This window comes from Pinus tabuliformis, chromosome 3_1, assembly GCF_031772625.1.
Source record: "Pinus tabuliformis cultivar Carrire ecotype Pingquan chromosome 3_1, CPIR1, whole genome shotgun sequence".
NCBI lineage: Eukaryota > Viridiplantae > Streptophyta > Pinopsida > Pinales > Pinaceae > Pinus > Pinus tabuliformis.
Window position 1 is genome coordinate 122,446,334 of NC_142301.1, and position 14,321 is coordinate 122,460,654.

General features: G+C 40.0%; 1 pseudogene; it reads right to left on the reverse strand.

Moving 5' to 3' along the window:
* Position 1: 1 nt before the first annotated feature.
* Positions 2-14,321, reverse strand: part of LOC149186069 (putative tetraacyldisaccharide 4'-kinase, mitochondrial) — a 31,260-nt pseudogene continuing 16,940 nt past the window's right edge.

Genomic DNA, 14,321 nt, shown 5'->3' on the forward strand with positions numbered 1-14,321 from the left:
ATCACCCTTGTCGCATTACTTTGTTAAGCAACAAAGTTTTGAACCTTTCTTCTGAGTTCCTAGAACAACTCACAATTCCCAAAGTAGAATGAAGAACAAGAACTTCTGCAGCTTTGAGCTTCGTTAATAATGGTTGACTTCTTTCATAATCCTTCTCTGTTAATATAATAGTAACGCTTTGTCCAGATTCACTTCCAAATTTTGAAGCTTCTTTTGTACTAATCGCAAATCATGTACAAATGAGTATATCAAATTATTGCAATAATGAAGCTTATCTTGAAAAATGTGATGGTCACTGAAATCTACTCTATCAACGTGTGCTGCACCCAGCTACACAATAAAAGCAAAAATTTACAATCTTAAGCTCTTTTTTTCATAGCTAACGAAAGTGACTCTGGACAACCAATGCCAGAAACACACAATACAACCATATTGTGCACTACGTTCAAAGGAATCACTGAAGCTTCGCACTGTAATCTGAAGAAATGGCACAGGACCATTTTGCTACCAAATGGCACGGGATGGCACGGGATTTCCTCCTCAAGTAAACACTCCAACATAGCCATGATATATTGATATTTTTCTTTTGATATCAAATCTGTATGATGCAAAACTATTATATCTGCCCGTCTCAATGTAGTCAAATGTTCCCTCAATGGCCCACGTGGTATCAACCTTCTATTGCCCCAAAGGGTTATACAATTTACCATTACAATCTCCATGTCCCTGAACAAGCTCCAATGGTAATAAAGAGACTAGCAGTCATCATGTTGTGCTATTCAGCCAGCTTATTCATTGCTCCATTATGTTTGCTGCAGTCTAAACACGTCATTTTTTAAAGTTGAACAGTAGACTATTTCTCTTCTGTTGGTTCTGAGAGCGATTAGACCTGCATGCCATCATCTAGAATTACAACTCCAATTCCATCCCCAATTTTGTTAGTAGTCACCTTGGACTCTTTAAAATGGAAATTATGTTCTGCCCAGTCTCCTCTGCTACAAAATTCCATCACACCATATCTCTGAAAAACAATGCAACAATACTCGACCTGTTGGGACAAGGGTATATGAGGCTATGAATATTTGATCAAGATCTGGACCTGCAACATCAACTTTCCAGCATCAATTTTCCAGAAGAATTCTATTTCCCACGCGACCCCTCTCTAACTTCATCCAACACACTTGGAGATTTTTGGTTGCTCATTCAAGGCAACCTCTGCTACTAGATTCGCCATCTTTGCTTGAAGTAAGCTGATCTTGGAAAGTTTCAAAGCTTGTCGTGTACGAGTAATGGATGAAGGAGCGGAAGGCATTGTTGATTTGATTATTAAATTGCCAGACTTTGATTGCTGATGATGCTTTGAATTGTGCTTGTGCAGGGATAGGAGCTTGAAGTTGTTGCTGACTTTTGAAGAGCTGGAGAATAAATTACATAATCCAGAGCTGGAGAATAAATTACATAACTGAAACAACACATTTAATGATTTCTTCTTCAAAACAGGGTTTTGAAGAAGAATCAATCTCTGACATGAGACGGAGTCTAACACAATGTTTGGTCTAGTACAGACCATTTCATACATCAAGCTACCGACTACACTTGCATATGGAACACGGGACATGTCCTCTTCCTCTTCTTGTGTCTCGGGACACTGTTCAGCAGATAACTTTACACCTACAGTAATAGGAACCTTCACCGGTTTACTATCCTACATATTAAATCTCTACAAGATTGTCTCGACATACTTCCTCTGGTTTAACCAGAGCTTCGTCTTTGCCCATTCTCTTTTAATTTTCATTCCCAAAATATAGTTTGCAGCACCAAGATATTTCATGTCGAATTTGGAGGACAATTGGGTCTTCAAATCCTGGATAATTTCTTTTTCATTTCCAACCAGCAACATATCATCCACATACAATACCAAATAAATAACACGGTCTCCAATTAATTTAAAATACACACAATGATATGCTTTTCTTCTGGTGAAGCTAAGTCCCCATATAAATGTATCAAATTTCTGATACCACATCCTTGGTGAATGTTTTACCCATACAGAGACTTCTTTAACTTGTATAACAATTCTTTCTTACCCTTCACCGCAAAGCCTTCAGGTTTCTTCATGTAGATTTCCTCTTCCAGATCCCTATGAAGAAATGATGTCTTCACATCCATCTGTTCCACCTCAAAATAAAAAGCAGCAAAAATAGATAAAAGTAGTCTAATAGAAGTTACCTTGGCAACAGGAGAAAAAATATCACCAAAATCAATTCCCGACACCCGGGAATAACCTTTTGCTACCAACCGAGATTTGTATTTCTCCACCTTTCCTTTTGCATTTGTCTTCTTCTTGAAAACCCATTTGTTGCCAATGGGTTTCCTTCCAGCCGACAACTCCACCAGATCCCAAGCCTCATTTTTGTGCAAAGATGCCATTTCATCAACCATGGCCTCTTTCAAGAGTTTTCCATCCTCTGAATCTACATCTTCCTTCATAGTTCTGGGATCATCATCAGTAATAGATAAAGCAAAATTTGAATAGAAAGCAGATGGACTATACCTTTCTGGCTGCCTTCTTTCTCAAACTGATCTTCTCACACCCAGAGTTTGTGGCTCTTCATCTTCTGATTCCTCCTCTGCTGTAGAGTCTGATTCTTCCTCCTTTAGCTCAAACTCTATCTTCTCAGGTTCCTTTGTTTGGACTTCATGTTTAATAACATCTTTCACCTCTCTACACACCACATCTTGGTTGTACACAACCTTCCTTGTTACTGGGTTCCAAAGATTATAACCCTTTAAACCATCCTTATACCCAATAAAGATGCACTTTTCAAATTTACTATCCAACTTGGTTTGTTTCTCCTTTGGAACATGTACATATGCATCACATCCAAATACCCTGGATGTGAAAGAGAGGGTTTCTTACCAGTCCACACCTCTTGTGGAGTTTTATCCTCCAATGTTGATGAAGGTGATCTATTGACTAGATATCATGCTATCTCCACTACCTTTTCCCATAATTCCTTTCCTAACCCGACACCACTGAGCATGCATCTTTCCCTTTCCATCAACGTCTTGTTCATTCTTTCTGCAACTCCATTTTGCTGAGGTGTATATGGAGTAGTCTTCTGCTGTGCTATACCACACTTCTTACAGAATTCTTAAAATTCCTTAGTGCAAAACTCTCCAGTGTTATCTGTCCTCAACACCTTTATCTTCTTCTCTGTCTGGTTTTCCACCAATGCCTTGAATTCTTTAAACATGTCAAAGACCTCATATTTCTTCTTAAGGAAATATATCCATGTATTCCTTGAGAAGTCATCTATAAATGATACATAGTACACAGAATTATCCAGTGATGGAACCTTCACAGGTCAAAACACATCACTAATCACAAGCTCTAATATATGTTTCACCCTCTTACCACCAGAGGGGAAACTCACCCGATTTTGCTTCCCATATACACAATTTTCACAGAAATCAAAATCCAGAGAGCTATTACTCATACCTTGTTAAATTGGCAAGTAGAAGCCAAACTCCATGTGGGTCAGCTTATTTATGGCAGCTAATATTTTTATTGGATCTCTCTCATCGAGAGGTGTATGATTGATCCAAAGATCATCCGATTCAGATAAGTATTTATGAAGATATGAATTTATTTTGATTATGTAATTATTATCAAGCCGACCAGCTCTCATGTAGGATCAAGAAGCCCAAACGTCATGTTTATTCAACCTATACCTTTTTGGTATAAATAGAAGAGGATTTGATGTCATTTGAACACAATTTTTGAGTGATCTCCTCTCCACGTCTTGGGTTTTTGGAGAAGGAGTGAGACATAAAGAGTAATACGCTGGCCTTACAAATGATGCCCTAGATCTAAAACGTAGGAGCATTGGTCATGAAGAATTCTATTCTAGCAAGGGGAAGGGTCTATCCACAACCATAGAGAAGACTCTCCATACGAAGTTGCAGTAATGGTAATAAGCCCTAGCTGTAGTGGTCGTAGTGAAACCCTAGCTGCTGTAACCGCAGTGAAGAAACCTCAACCCTAGCCATAGTAAGCTGCAGGCTTATGAGGAAATCTTATACGCTATCCAATAGCACTTAAACACAGTCAAAATATAGAATCTCTATACGCTGATACGCTATAAACCCTATACAACATACACGCTGTTCATAAAAGATTCATACGCAGGGTATGGTGTAGACATGGCACGCAGAATTGTTGACACTCTCAATGTATGCGGATCTGGCAGCATAAATCATATACGGAACCCACATATTGAAAGAAAATTATATATGGAATGCTATAGCCAAGGTATGAAGCCATCAGTTTGGATTATATATGGAACACAGATCATGCCATAACCCTGGATCCGTTGTCACATGGAATCATTACACGCAGATTCATGGACAGTCAACGTGATGCCTGGAACAACCACAGTCATAAAGTTATTAACACGCATTCAATGTTGTTCATGTTATACACGTTGTATATATACATTGTTCATGAGAAATATATTCACAGTCAATGGGATGTAGCATGATGCAAGTCATATTCATTATGGACACAGTTATATTTATGATGGATGGAATGCTGATATATACAAGTCATATAGATTATGGAACACAGTCATCATGGATATATATGCTAGTCCAGAATGCATATTATATATGCAACAATGAAGAGAATCCACAGCTACATGAATTCGTTGGCAATAAGACAATAATACGGCATATATATAGATATATATATATATATATATATATATATATATATATATGTAGGTCCAGAATGACATAGTAACACTGTTATGAAAAAGTACTAAGAGCTACTGTTCATACGTAGTCCTAAATAAGACATACACTACCTCTATACGCTATATAATGAAGTTATAAATAGAGCTCTAACTGTTGTCAAGAAGAAGATATAATTTCATCTATACACTGTTTGATGAAGCCTCTATTTGCCCTCATCACAAGAAGGTTCTGGTCACTGATAACAAGGTCTCAAGTATTGTTGAAGGGGATAGCATGAAAATAGAAGGATTGTTTAAGATGGAGCTGCATGGAACTATAGCGTAGCTGCTTTGCTAGGCTGCAAGCCATAGCAAGCAGCTAAGGCTGATATTAACAGAGGCAAATTGTTGCAGCATGATGAAGCAAGAAGAAGGCAGAGGCAGTAGCATGGTGGGCAGCACTATGAGATCATGTGCATGGGCAGTACAATTATTCATTAGCAGGGGAAACAACATGATGATGATGCACATTAGTTTGAACAACATTATGATGGATAAGATCATGGACATGGGCAGCAACATGGTGTAGTATGTAGTGGTGCAACTAGAGGACCATATGTAGCATGGTGATAGGTATTAGTTGAAGTAGAATGTCTTCAACTGATCTCATTGTTATAGGAGATGATCTATGCTTAGATCTAGACAAGTCAAAGTGTTGACTTTTGTTGTAAATTCACTATCTCTCTTTCTCTCTATTTCTCTGCTGAACTTTGAAGATAAAAGAATATTTGATCAAAGGTTTTCCCCACACATTGTGGGGTCTGTCCCTGCCTTGCGCCACATCTTGTGTCCTCTTGTCTTGGCTTGTCTTCTGCAATTTATATTTATGTTATATCTATAGTTTACTTTAATACTGATGTGATTGCTAACTGTGAAAATTTAAACAAATTTCTCTAAGCATAGAACATAACAAAAATTAACATGGTATCAAAGCTGAGGTGAAGACAATGCCTAAGCAAGAGTGAAAGAGAAATCCCCAAAGACAGTTGGGACAAGACAGAAGGATCAATGGGTTCCTCATAATTCACATAGGGTGATGTCGAAGCATAGCATATTATCAGAATGGCGCAGCAGAACTTCTGTTGGCCTACCTAAAGATCACTTCAATGGAAAGCTCAGATCTAAGGGTGGAAGGAAAGGCAGATGTCTTGGTTATAAGTCAAGCCCTTATGCGAAGGAGTGTTCGAATGGTAGAGATGCACATGACCGACTCTTGAAGAAAGCAAGGAACTCCAGGAATGGAAGTCGAAGTTTTTAAGGTGGCATTCATCGATGGAAAGGTACGTGTTTGAAAACAGATTTTTCATAGATGCTTTTGAGTTCAGGGTTGTATTAAGTTACAAGAATTCCACTAGGGACCATGTCCATTGACACATAGCACCAGAGGTCTGTGGGTCAGATGATGACAGGGAATCCTGAATTAAAAAAGAGCATGGAAGCACATGTTTGAGATGTACCAAAGGAAAATCTTACAAGGGGACCATTCCCCTCATGTAGCAGAACCCACAGTTTGAAACAACCTATGGAGGTTGAGATTCATAAACGAGAATCTCATGTATACAGGTGGAAGAAAGCCCTCTATGGCTTGAAGCAAAACACCCTAGGCGTAGTATGAGAGGACTGATAGCTGTTTGATGAAGCTGAGATTCACTAAGGAGTGAAACCAATTCAAACCATTATCCGAAGGTTGTGGATGATAGACCTATCATACTGGCACCTTATGCAGACGAACTATTTTTGATAGTTGTAGACCCTCTCATTTGCGGAAGTAAAAGGGATTTGGATTCCAGATGTGAAATGATAAACTGCAAGCTTGTGACTACCTCGAGGAAGTTATCTGGTAGTGATGTTGGACCAGACTTGGGAAAGTTCTTGGTGAACTTCCGTCCGGACATATGTTTTGCAGTTAGCACAGGGAGCTCATATTTGGATGAGCCTCACTGGATTGTGCCAAGAATCTTCTGATATGTCTTCAGGGCACAATCTCTCATGGATTGAGATACACTGCCGGAAATATGAAACTGCATGATTATTCGAATGCTGATTAGGCAGGTAGTGTGGAGGATCACTGGAGCACTTCTTAGTGTTGTTTCTCTTTGGATTCTGCTTCGATATAATGGATGAGCAGGAAGCAGAAGTGGGTTGCCATAAGCACTGTCGAGACCGGATACATATCTATGAGTATGATCTCGTATGAAGCTACCTAGTTGGGTAAGCTCTTAAGTGAGCTGTTTGATCACATACCACTATAATTCTCTGTGACAACCAGAGGTGCGATTCGATTATTGAGGAATCCCGTATTCATCAATTGCTCCAGCAAATAGACATCATCTGGGACATGGTAAGTTGATGAGCAAGGAGGCTCCATCATATTAAGATGATGTGAAGGTCGATACACCTTGTCAATGCCCCGAGGAAAGATCTAATCTGTGATTTTCCCAAACGACTTGGAGTCATCAAGAAACCCTTGTACAAGGGTCCTACATGTTGCATACATTGAGCTTTGGGAGCTCTGAGGGCTTGCGGTTCTTACTGGAGCAACATACGACCACAGGGTGACTCACCCTCCCTTGGTGGTGCGCACTGGAACAAGATGATTTGCTCTCTTGTGGGACAAGATGATTCGCTCTCTTGTGGAATAGGATGATTCGCTCTGCTGTGTAGCAGGATGATTAGTTCTCTTGTGAGGCCTGGACTGATGTGTTCTCCATGGTGACTGTAGCAGGATTGATGTGTTCTCCTATGAGGCCTAGATTGATGTGTTCTCCATGGCGATTATAGTAGTATCGATATGTTCTTCTTTGAGGCCTCGATTGATGTGTTCTCCATGGTGATTGTAGCAGGATTGATGTGTTCTCCTGTGAGGCCTGGATTGATGTGTTCTCCATGGCGATTGTAGCAGGATTGATGTGTTCTCCTGTGAGGCCTGGATTTATGTGTTCTTCATGGCGATTGTAGCAGGATTGATGTGTTCTCATGTGAGGCTTGGATTGATGTGTTCTCCATGGAGATTGTAGCAGGACTGACATGTTCTCCTATGAGGCCTGGATTGATGTGTTCTCCATGGCGATTGTAGCATGATTGATGTGTTCTCCTGTGAGGCCTGGATTGATTTCTTCTCCATGGCGATTGTAGCAGGATTGATGTAGCAGGATTTTGATTATGTAATTATTATCAAGCCGACTAGCTCTCATGTAGGCTCAAGAAGCCCAAACGTCATGTTTATTCAACCTATACGTTTTTGGTATAAATAGAAGAGGATTTCATGTCATTTGAAAAAAATTCTTGAGTGATCTCCTCCTCTCCACGTCTTGGGTTTTTGGAGAAGGAGTGAGACACCAAGAGTAATACGCTGGCCTTACAAATGATGCCCTAGATCTAAAACACAGGAGCATTGGTCATGAAGAATTCTATTCCAGCAAGGGGAAGGGTCTATCCACAGCCGCAGAGAAGACTCTCCATATGAAGCTGCAGTAATGGTAATAAGCCCTAGCTGCAGTGGCTGTAATGAAACCCTAGCTGCTGTAACCGTAGTGAAGAAACCTCAACCCTAGCCACAGTAAGTCACATGCTTATGAGGAAATCTTATACATTGTCCAATAGCACTTAAAAGCAGTCAAAAGATAGAATCTCTATACGCTGATACACTGTAAACCCTATACAACATACACGCTGTTCATAAAAGATTCATACGCAGGGTATGGTGCAGACATGGCACGCAAAATTGTTGACACTCTCAATGTATGCGGATCTGGCAGCGTAAATCATATACAAAACCCACAGATTGAAACACAGTTATATATGGAACACTACAACCAAGGTATGAAGCCATCAGTTTGGATTATATATGGAACGCAGATCATGCCATAACCCTGGATCCGTTGTCACATGGAATCATTACACGCAGCTTCATGGGCAGTCAACCTAATGCCTGGAATAGCCGCCGTCGAAAAGTTATTAACACGCATTCAATGCTGTTCATGTTATATATGTTGTATATATACGTTGTTCATGAGAAATATATTCACGGTCAATGGGATGCAGCATGATACAGGTCATATTCATTATGGACGCAGTTATATTTATGATGGATGGAATGCTGATATAGACAAGTCATATAGATTATGGATTGCAATCATCATGGATATATACGCTAGTCCAGAATGTTGGAAATAATACTGAGAGGGGGGGTGAATCAGTATTATCACATTTATAAAACTTTTCATTTCCAAACTCTGATTCATATATGCTACTTCCACAACTTCTTATGATTATGTTAATTGATCTTCAATGAGTGCATTAGAACATTATCAACCATATTATTAGTTAACAAATGCAGTAACATAGAATAGATCATCACACATAAGGCACACACATGAACACCATGATATAAGGTGGAAACCCGATGCGGGAGAAAACCACCTGCTGCAAGTCATCTCAATCTTCTTTAATAAGAAAATCCTTTTACAATATTTTGTACTGGTGCAGTCTTATACCAGCACGGAAGCTACAACCCCCTTTTCTCTTGTACTAGCCGATCCATTTACTAGTACGCAGGCTGCTACCTGCTACAATGCTCCAAAGATTTTCTTTAGCTCTTGTACTAGCTTAGATACTAGTACGTAGGTGCTGACCTACAATCTTCTCTCCTCCAAGTACAATGTTTCATCAATTTTCAGACTGGATACACTGAAGCACAACACATAATCTGAAAGGCCACATTTCATCCAATGTTCATACTGGACCCAACAACAACATAAACAAGCTTCTGAATCACCCAAGCACTAGATCCATACATATACAAGTGAGTCATCAACCAGATCTAGTCCATCAGATCACATGAAGATAAGTCATTATGAACCCGATCCATTCATCTATCAAAAACTGAAACAAACTCTATCACTTCTTAGAATACTGTCATCATATCAGAAACCAGACATCACTTCAAAACCCAGAACACAGCAATGATAAACATGGACAGCTAAATATATTTCAAGAGAAGTACGCATCTTCACCCATGTAATGCCTGCGTACAGTACGCACTGTTCCCAACTGAGCACCTGCGTACCCATGCACTATGCCTTAAAGACTTCCTGCGTACCTGTGCTCTGTGTCCAATGAACTGCCTGCGCACCTCCGCAGCTGCAGCGCTTCTGGTCCTGCGTATCTGCGCACCTGCGACGCTTCTGTGCCTGCGTATCTCCGCTCTTTTCTTTCACTGTACCTGCGTACCTTCAGGTATAGATAATTTCAAGACTTCAAGAATAACCCAGACAGTCAGATCTACAGATCTGATCATGCGCCGAAGAGATCTCAATCCATCAGTAGATTCGCCTTATTTAGATCTAGACATTACTCCCAAGAGATCATAATATTTCAGATCTAGCTCTCATAAGATGTTCAACCCAAAAGCATATCTAAGCCAAATGATCTCCTTTGCTTTATATAGGCAAGCTCTTCCTCAAATCATGGATCAATACCACGGGCCAAAACCATAATAACACAATACCGTCGGCTAAATACCAAGGGTTAAACATAAGAAACCCCACGTGTGCTTTTCTCTGCCTTGAAGTAAGTGAACTGGGGGTACGCACCTCCTGAACGGGATAACTGCGAGTATGTCCGCACTTTATGTAACACCGGCCTGTGTGTACGCACCTTCTGTAAGGTGTACCTGCGTACCCCTTATTTTCTTCAATATTTGATAGCTGATCATCAATTTCTGCTGCTGACTTGAGGTACTGTGATCTATCACCTGAATGGGTTGCCATCAAGGACAACAATTTAGCCATAATGCCAACAATCTCCCCCTTTGGACTTGATGGCAAAGCTTACTTGTGAACTGTCATATGATCCCTTTGTGTTGTCCGGTAACCCATGCACTCTGTCACATCTGATATTTCTTCTGTAGATTCATCTGAATGTATACAAGTGAGATGATCTTCTATGAGAGGGTTGCCATCAAGTAAAACACATGCATCATAATGCCAAAAATCTCCCCCTTTGGACTTGATGGCAACAACACCAAATCACTCTCCCCCTTTGACATCAAGGGCAAAGGGTTATGCTCCCCCTAAGAACATGCTCTCCTTGACTAAAAACCAGATCTGCTGAAGTCTCTGAATGAACTTCCCTTTTGTATATGCCATGGTGCTCCAATCTGATAATGCTCTTTCTGAGAACAAGCTGAGATGTCTGCTCTGCTATATAGTGCTGTTCATGTTCAAGCTCCCCCTGATTGCAAAAAGATGTTCTACAAGAAGAACATGACTCTATATATCATAAATGACCTTCCTATCACCAAAAGACTCAATACATACATTCATTACAATGGTGATACATCAAAAGTTTACATATGATAACATCATTCATCCCAGGCATAGTGGGGAAACATAGGCCTTTACATGACCTGAAGAGATAACTACAAAAGAGACACACTATTACATAAAGACCAATCACCTAAGATAAATATCAGCAACAACACTGTATGATCTGCTTCATAGTATCTGTCAACAACAAGGTACGTCTGCATCAACTCATTCATAACCATCCAGATCTACATGAACCAAGAATCATCAAATGGAAGCATCTGTTCGAAACAACCTATCATCATATAGGTAAGATCTCATCATCATCATGTCTCCAACAATGCAACTTTGAATAATCATCCATGTATCCAGCCAACAATCCTCATCCATATATGTGCCAAGAACAATAAAGACTCCATGCAAGCATCATTAGAGAATCAACCACAAATCTGATCCAAGAACCATGTGAACAACTCATAACCATAGCAAGATGAAACATAAGCATTGTCACCAAGGACCATAATGCCAACAATGCATTAAGAACATATGCTCCCCCTAAACTGGTGCCATCTGTCAGATCTGATCATGCATATCAATAAGAAGAGTCAGCCAATAAATGCCTTAAGACAGGTACGCAGTTTTTCTTTATCTGCCCTGCGTAGCCACGCACTTCACCTTCTGCTCCCCTGCGTACACCCGCAGAGATCCTTCTGCTGTACTGCGTACATACGCAGACAGTCTTCAACTACACCGCGTACCCACGCATCTGTTCCATCAGTTGCGCCGCGTGCTCCACGCACCTCTTCTTCTATCGCGCCGCGTACCTCCGATCTTACTACGCACCTCTTCTTCTGTCTCGCCGCGTCCTTCCGCATGTGCTCTTCTGATAAGCCGCGTACCTCCGCACAGGGACTGTGCCTTAACTTGCGTACATCCGCACCCGGTCTTATGCTCTGCTGCGTACGCCCGCACTTTCACAGTGAATGATCTGCGTACCTTAGATTAGGACCCAATTCAGATTTCCAGATCTGATCTTGTGCTCGAGAGATCATACTTCATTGATCAATTTCACTTTTCTTACTGCCTTTCTTCAATCATATACGCGATTGTGCAGTATCCAACTCGCGTATATATGCGACTTCCCTTTATGGAGTTTGCATATGAGATTCAGGACACTGAAGTTTTGTACTTTCAGCTCCCTCTGATTCTGGTATGTCTGTACATTGTGCTGTACCACCTTTTTCTGGCTGTACTTCCTTTTTCCTCCATATCTTCAAGCGTGATGATGACATTTTCTCCTTTTGATATGGTGCCCACACTTTGTTCCTGCATTCCTTAGCTATATGTCCACGCTTGTTACATGCATAACATCTTACATGTTTCATATTCCCCCTGTAACAATCAGCAGCTTTGTGACCAAACATATTGCAAGCAAAGCAATATCCATAAAAGTACCTTGATTGAGATGACCTTTCTGCATAATGGTCTTGAACTCTTCTTCTTCTACATCTAGCTGCAACATGTCCTAGATTATGACATACATAACATTCAACATTATTCATAGGAGGAGTAAAGGATTTTCTTTGAGGAATCTCTTTCCTTGGTTGATGATGAGATGGATCTTTCATTTCTTCGTTGATCACTTTAGATTTCTCTTTAGAGTTCCTTGCCTCACCTTGTGAACTAGATTCACCTTCAACAGATTCATGGAAACCAAGACCAGTCTTTATAGCAGGAGACCTTTGACTACTAAGAATATCATCCAAGACTTTAGAGCTATCTTGAAATCGTAAAAGCTTATCCTTTTCTTCTATTTTACCTTTCAAGATATTTACCTCAACCTGAAGCTGTTTTTCCTTTTCAAGAGATTGCTTTTTCAAATCTTCTTCAGCTTTTCTTCCTTCTTCCATTTGTTCCCTTAGTTTGAGAATCTCCTTTTCTTGTTCTTTATTCAGATCCTGCTGCATTTGATGCATACGGAAGGCACATTCCAGCTGGGATTTTAAGCTGATGACTTCATTGTCTTATTTTTCAATTGCTTGATGTAGATCTTTATTCTGCTTCCTTGATTCTTCAAGATCTCCCTTTAGTGAGAGGATTGTAGCTTCAAGATTTTCATAGTAGCTAGATCTATCTTTGAGTTTCTTGATGGTTGTGCTTCTTTCGTTGACTTATTTTCTTAATGATGTCACTTCATGCTGCAATTTTTGACATTGGTCTTCCTTGTCTTTGAGTAGTTTTCTTACTTTGCTTCCTTCTTCTAGTTGGGCCTTCAGTTTGGTAGCTTCTTCTTTGAAGTCACATTCCCTTTTGTTCAATAGATCTTGTTGATCTCTAATTTTGTCTGTCAGCCTTTTAAATTCAGCCTCTATTTGATATCTTTCTTGTTCACCCATAAGAGCAAGTTCAGTAGTTTCACTATCACTTCCATCTCTTTCACAAGGAAATATAGCTGGAACATCAGAGGATAACACATTCATACCTGATAATGATTCTGAATCTGATTCTGAATCTGAAGAGCTTCTTATGCCTAATCCCCAATCGATTCTCCCACTGTCATAGTTCTTCTGAGATGACTTCTTTTTCTTAGATGCTTTCTTCTTAAGCTTCTTTCCCATTGTTCCACGGATCTCCTTCAAGCGATCAAGCCTCTATTGAAGGACCGGCTCCGATACCAATTGTTGGAAATAATACTGAGAGGGGGGGTGAATCAGTATTATCACATTTATAAAACTTTTCATTTCCAAACTCTGATTCATATATGCTACTTCCACAACTTCTTATGATTATGTTAATTGATCTTCAATGAGTGCATTAGAACATTATCAACCATATTATCAGTTAACAAATGCAGTAACATAGAATAGATCATCACACATAAGGCACACACATGAACACCATGATATAAGGTGGAAACCCAATGAGGGAGAAAACCACCTGCTGCAAGTCATCTCAATCTTCTTTAATAAGAAAATCCTTTTACAATATTTTGTACTGGTGCAGTCTTATACCAGCACGGGAGCTACAACCCCCTTTACTCTTGTACTAGCTGATCCATTTACTAGTACGCAGGCTGCTACCTGCTACAATGCTCCAAAGATTTCCTTTAGCTCTTGTACTAGCTTAGATACTAGTACGTAGGTGCTGACCTACAATCTTCTCTCCTCCAGGTACCACGTTTCATCAATTTTCAGACTGGATACACTGAAGCACAACA